Genomic DNA, 7000 nt, shown 5'->3' with positions numbered 1-7000 from the left:
CCAGGGAAATGTCCATGGCGGAGCCTCTCATGGGGCTGGCGGCTATTCCCGAGGATAGGGTTGTGGGCATCGCCACACCGTCCTCTCCGCCGCCAGCGAGTCTCGGCGGGAAGCGGGGGAGACGTGAGTCCTGGGGATCCACGTCTGAGGAGTCCCAGCCGGAGCCAACCGCACCCTTTGCCTCTTTCCTTCAGCCGACCTCCAGGCGGGTGGTTCGGCTGAAGAGAAAGAGGCAGCGGCAGGCAGCGCGTACTTCCCTCCCTGCCGGAGCAGCAGCCGGTGCATCAGCCGATGCAGCAGCCGGCGTCCAGCCCGGTAATTCAGTCGGCATCCAGTCGGCCTCCAGCCCGGCGTCCAGTCCGGTGATCCAGCCGGCGTCCAGTCCGGTGATCCAGCCGGCGTCCAGTCCGGTGATCCAGCCGGCGTCCAGTCATGTGATCTAGCCGGCGTCCCAGCCGGTGATCCAGCCCGCGTCCAGTCCGGTATCCAGTCCGGTGATCCAGCCGGCATCCAGTCCGGTGCAGTCGGCATCCAGCCGGCGTCAAGCCCTGTCCGGCCGGCCTTCCATCCGGCGTCAAGCCCTGTCCAGCCGGCCTTCCAGCCGGCGTCAAGCCCTATCCAGCCAGCCTTCCAGCCGGCATCAAGCCCTGTCCAGCCGGCGTAAAGCCCTGTCCAGCCGGCCTTCCAGCCGGCCTTCCAGCCGGCGTCAAGCCCGGTCCAGCCGGCGTCAAGCCCTGTCCAGCCGGCCCTCCAGCCGGCCTTATATCATCTCTGCAGTCGTACGTGTTTTCAACACCTCAAAACAACACACGTAACTAGCGATGCTGGCTCCGCCTTCACGCAATGACGCTGTATCGGGGAGGGGGCGTGGCCAGCTCAAAATGCATTGTCAAGTCCACATTGAATTTTGCAACACCCGATGCGCTGTGTAATGAAAATGCAATCACAAATGTTCAATCTGTTAATGTTAATGCATTTAGGGAAAATAACATTTGAATTTTCATTTTGCTACAGTTTTGCTTGACTATCTTAAACATATATAATCAATTCGGGGAATGCATTTTCATTTTAATTTTGCAACTTTAAGAGCGTTAAAATATCCATTTAAATAACATATTAAAACTAGTGCAGGAACTGACAAATGTAATTGATATCACTGAATTTTTATTTTCATTTTGCACTTAATGTTGCACATATGCTATTTCAAATGTATATTTAAATACACAATTGCATTGTCATTTTACATACTGCATTGCCATTTTGCGTATTGCATTTCAAATTGAAAATAGCAACCAATATGCTTCCATAGTATTGCACTGGAAAGATAAAAGATCAATGTAACTTTTTCACATCTTTAACTTTTCACAGAACATTAAATGTAGAAATGAGAAAAGTGACGTTACTGCATTAGAATATTTTTCAGAGATAGTATTTTAAGTTTCAGAGACTTGTGCCAGAGTGACAAAATCACCCCCTGCATGAAATCAAAGTTGTTCTTCATTACTAGAGGGTACTCTAAATTCAGAGCATAAAAGAGCCCAAAAAGGAGGCACATGGCTTGGGGAAGATTCCATCCATTAGACTTGTACCTTCCAAAAAGATGGCAGTGGATGTGGCATCAAGGTTCAGCAAGTTAGGTATGGTTTCACAGTCCTTAGGGGTCAATGTCAATATGCCGCTTGAATTGCCTTCATCATCATAGTCCTAAAAATGACATAACAAAAATTTGGTAAAAATAATTAACATATTTTAAGACAACATATCATCACTGTCCGACAGAAACCTGGAATCTCCAAACTTGTTCATTTTCATAAATCATTAGTCATGTTTAACGTCTGCATGTGGGTTTTGAAAATATTTAACCAATATATAAATTATTTAAAATAGCTTGTGATGAAACCTCAAAACTCTGTTGGATCCCCTCTGGCCTGCCTATGGGCCTGGTGCATGTTAAGGGGTAAAATATACAAAAAGATCAGAAATTGAAGGCCAGCTATACAAATTAAATCTCTTTTGAAACTGCTAATTTGACACTTGAAAAGTGATCTAAATGTAGCATTTCTGAAAATAATTTATTAAATGTTTACATTTTGTTCTGCATGATTTCTAGTGGTTTTTAGTTCTCCATAACACATTTGACTTCCTTTTCTTTCTTTCTGTCATTTCTAACCTTCTTTTGTCTTACTTTTCTTTTACTTTCTTTCCTCCTCTTTTCTGTTCTTTATTTGAATTATTTCCCTCAATCGCATTCGCAATGGCAAAATATACTATTTAGTGATGTAAGCCGGTCAACAGCGACGTCATTTAAGTGCGTCCGTTGAACAACGACAAACAACCAACAACAGAAGTTTGGCCTGTCAGCGTTTGCTTACGTTACGGATCGTTCGTGTCCTGCTGGTTTAGATCCTGCCTAGGAGAAGGAGCTAAAGTGTTCCTCCAAACTAAAATTCCGTCCGGTTCCTACAGTGCGAACAACAAGAAGAAGGTACTTCCGCCAAATCATCCCGGAACTATGAAATCATTCTTGCAGTGTGAAAGCCCCGTAACACCAGAACAAAACAGACTAAACTACTTACAATACATGTCTTGTAAAAATCAGTGGGGTTTTCTCCAAGGAGGAGTGGAAGGCAATGAAGAACTGCTCGTCTCCCAATGATGTCAGATTTCTGAAAAATTATTTAAAAAAAAATTATTTAATAGCATACACACAACACAGAGCAAACAACACTTGCAAATGCAAAGAACTTGGGAGTCTGTGGAGCTTACATTTTTTCAATGTTGAATGTTGAAATTCTGTTGCAGAATCTTCTTAAGTTTAGAGCCAATGTCTCCCCCTTTGGCTCTGAGATGTCAACGGTCCAGTTCTTGAAATAATTCGGTTTGTATGTCTTTGCCCGATATAATAGTGAACTCTGCCAGAATAAAAAAAAAAGTGACAAACAGCAATTAAGCATTCACTTTTCACTGAAATGTAAAAGTATGAATTACCTTTTATGCTCTTTTATTTCTATAGAACAGGTTAATGATACAACATGAACCCAATACAATACAAGAATATTTACTAACCTGACTTTCCATAAAGAGTGCTGGCCACCTTTCCAATGTATCCATCACAGCAGATTCCCTCTCCATCAGTTCTTTTCTACTGTAGTGTTTCAACATCTGAGCCCTCAAAAAGCAGAATTTACACCTCCAAATTAAACATACAAAAAACAAAACAGGAAAAAATAATTACAATGAATAATTACTTATTAATGGAAAATCATAATTCGTAAATAGCATCATGTACTTAGAATAGTTTACAAACTGTACATAAAATCAAATATTCGGTGGAAATCAACGTTTGTAATTTAGTTTGTTAGTCACTGGTCTCAAATGGCGGTTAGAGAGTTACTAGACGAAAAACTGTTTGCCTCTTCATCTATCCGCGTAATCCTTTTTTACTTAACTTATTATGCTCGATACAATGACGACTAAATACACGATTAGAATGAGATTCATGAGAAGGTCACCACTATACCTAATTGTGCTGCCAGATCAAGAAGACGTGAAGTTCTTCGTCTCTGCCTCGCTGTCTTCCATCGGCTATGGTTACCTGTGCTAGCATGTGCACTTTTGCTTTGTGCATGCGCACGCGCATAGGCTCCGCCACATGAGATCAAAAATGTGTTGAAGACGTTACAAAAACAGTACAATACATAAACGCATATTAAGTTTCGTTCTATGCTGGAACTTAATTACAGAATCCCTATAAAATTCAAACTCTGACACAATGGGGATGAAGTATATCGATGATTATTAACTGCTTGCAATAAGCTTATATCCTATTGGTTGTTATTTAAGATAATTCGTTGTTGGTTGTGAGAAAGACAAGAATCAGAACATACAATTGCGTGCTTGCGCGCATGTGTGTGTGTGTGTGTGTGTGTGTGTATATATATATTAGTTGTATTCACTATGGAATGTATTATTTTTAATAACACCTTTGGCTCCATATTTGGTAAACAGGCCTTTAGTAAGACTCACTCGATGCTCTAAAGTACAGTGTACTTAAATTGTTTAGTTTAACTCTTGAATCCTCCTAAAAGTTAATTCAACACAACATAATCAAGTAAAATCAACAAAGTTTACAAAATCAGTTAAATTTACAAGATCCTCTTAAGTAGATCAGTTATTACTTTTTACAGTGCATGTGAGACAAAACAGAGAGACTTCTCACATCCTTGCTTTGGAGCTTAGGAGTCGTACATATCCCATGGAGGAACAAAATGTTCTCAACACTTTCAGTGAGAGCACCAACCTAAATCCAGGGTTGGAGGGTTTTTAAATTAGGGTTGGAGCTTAACTGCACAGGTCAGTGGAGTTGGCAAGGCTAATGGGAAACAGGTGAACATGTTTGAGTCTAGCAAAGGATTATGGGCAATGTAGTGTGCTATGATAGTCCAGGTGATGTGGGAAGTGCCCTTTGGTTAAGCACAAGGACACTCCAGCTGACGGGTGTGACAGCATGTGTATGTGTATATAATAATTAGTGGGTATAAAATTACCTTTTAAAAGGTAACATAAAAAAAAAAAAAAAAATCTATATGGCTTTTTAATATTCATTATGTGTCTCCCTTCCATTTCTTGATGGTGCATGCTTAAGATGGTCCGGATTATGTTTTCTGATCTCCTCTGTTGCATCTTTACTCCATTTTATTACTGCAGCTGTAAGAATGGAAAGACAAAAAGAGGGTAACAATAGCATTATAAAAAAAATGATGATGCATCTTGTTCTCCAATTATTTTGTTAATACACACTTTTTATTTACCAGCTGTTTTACCAGCAATTATTTGTCTAAAAAATTACTAACCTCGAAACAAGAGATGCCAGGAAAAAACTCTGAATCTAATAAATTAAAGAAAGAATATTAATGTTACTCACAATTGTTGACATTACACAATATTACAGTACAGTCCTTACCAAATGTTGAGAATTATGTTAATGTGAATATCTAAGATAAATCCAGGAATGTGCCTGGCAGTTAAAAATATCTTAGGCTGCAAATGATATGTTTGCAGACAGCAAAAGGCGTTAAATTTATTACATAAGTGTGTGTGTTCAGAATAACTTTAACTAGAATAATTATTAATTTAAGACAGTGTTTCCCATTCATTAAGTAGACTGCTTCACACCACAGTCTAATCTGAGAGTTTACAACCCCTTAACAACTTTTCTGTCTCTATAAGTGCATGGAGCAGCTTGTGAGACAGCGTGGCAATTTACAAAGTAAAGATATTATTGATACTATTTGTATAATTATAATTATTAAGTATAATAAGTATAATTATTAAAATGACAGACATAACTGAAAAGATAGAGATTCTCTGAGACTGGCTGATACTCCTTTATCACAAATGACAGAACACAGATTTAACAGCTTTAAATGGCAACGACATAACAGCATTTAACATACAGTATATATATATATATATATATATAGTGAAGAAAAGTGGTTAGGTAGCACAAAACGATGGAAAGCTGTCATGGCTCTGCTTCATTTAGTCATGTTTTTCTTGGTCCTGTAGCAGATTCATGGCAAAGCCTTTGGTTATGTGTGGAGAGAAACATATTATTGTCCTTTTGACAATAATATACGTTCTCTCCAGTGTCTCGTCTCTGTTCCCGCCATCTCGTTTCCTCCTTATCTTTCCCTGAGTGTTTAATGTCCCACACCTGCCCCGTGTAATTATCCCTCGTTTGTCTTCCCTATATATACCCTCTTGTTTCTTTGTCCTGTGCTCGTGTATTTCGTTCAATGTGTGCGTGCTATGCCTTGTGCTATATTCAGTTCGTGTTGTCGCTCGTCCTATGTTTCCGGTATTGCCTGTTCCTGTCGTGTTGGTTTTTTCGTCTCAGTAAGTGTTTAGTTTAGTTTAGTTCAAGTGTTTTATTCAGTTTAATGTCAGTTAGTCCTCGTGCTGTACTTGTTTATGGTTTGCTTGTTCCTGTATTTTGCCCCATCGTGGGTCTTTGTGTTCTGCTTATTATTTATAATAAATATCTTGTTTTGTTAACCCTGTCACTGCCTGCCTGCGCTTGGGTTCTTCCGTATTCCCTGACAGAAAGCCAGTGTGGTCAGAAATTAATCTGTTACATTTACTGCAAAAGCCAATCACAACAATTTATTGAGTTTCATATGTAAAAGCGACCATTATTACCCTGAAAAACAAACTATTCCACTCAGACTGTCCTATTAATTTTATTTTATTATGTCTTTTATATGTCCTTTTGTTTTAATGTGGGCTCATTTTATTAAACAAATTAATATAAAACCGTTAAATAATCTTTCATGTCTTCTACAACTTTTATTGTTATTGAGGTTAATCAAAACATGTACTTACAAAGCCAAAGACGCTGGGTAATATGGCTAAGAGCATTTGGGGGGGGGGGATAGCTGCTGTTGACACAAGCAGAAGGGAGAAAATGAAACATCATTCAATATAAGTGAGATATTTCAAATATCTGTAAAGAATAATAATCTATTAAGGCATATTAACATAGCAAATAAGGTGCACGTTGCTAGGTTGTATTTTAAAAGAACTACCTCCTTAATGCCTTTATTAAGACATTGATGAGTCTGACTTGCTGGCAATGTAGCTTTATGTAATCTAAACCTAAATACTGAGAAAGTGTCTGACCGCAAGGGCAAAGACATGGGTATGGCTCTTAAAAGAGCCTTTGGGGTGTATGTAGCTTCTGTTGACACAAGCAGAAAGGAAAAAAATAAGAAACATGAATAGTAGTTAGTTTTATTGCAAAAGTGTTTGTGAATTAATATGCATTCAGTTCCCTTTCTGTCGGTCTCTCGACGTTGTGTCGAACCGACAGAATGGGGTTTGTCTTGAGAACCTATCATCTTCTGAGTATTTAGAAAAGGCCAATGAAAATTGGAGAATGAAATTTGCATGCCGGGCTCCTCCCCGGATGTCCGGGTATAAGAGGGAAGCCGGCGTGCGC

General features: G+C 39.4%; 1 long non-coding RNA gene across 1 annotated transcript; it reads right to left on the bottom strand.

Moving 5' to 3' along the window:
* Positions 1 to 1229: 1229 nt before the first annotated feature.
* LOC130564932 (uncharacterized) lies at positions 1230 to 3987 on the bottom strand. Its single transcript, XR_008964312.1, has 5 exons — positions 3521 to 3987; positions 3067 to 3190; positions 2767 to 2912; positions 2577 to 2666; positions 1230 to 1704 (listed from the first exon to the last, which is right to left on the bottom strand). It is a non-coding gene; the product is annotated as an uncharacterized LOC130564932 (long non-coding RNA).
* Between the last annotated feature and the right edge of the window lie 3013 nt (positions 3988 to 7000).

The sequence above is a fragment of the Triplophysa rosa genome, linkage group LG2, assembly GCF_024868665.1.
Source record: "Triplophysa rosa linkage group LG2, Trosa_1v2, whole genome shotgun sequence".
NCBI classification, from domain to species: Eukaryota; Metazoa; Chordata; class Actinopteri; order Cypriniformes; family Nemacheilidae; genus Triplophysa; species Triplophysa rosa.
This window is presented reverse-complemented; position numbering and strand designations above follow the sequence as displayed.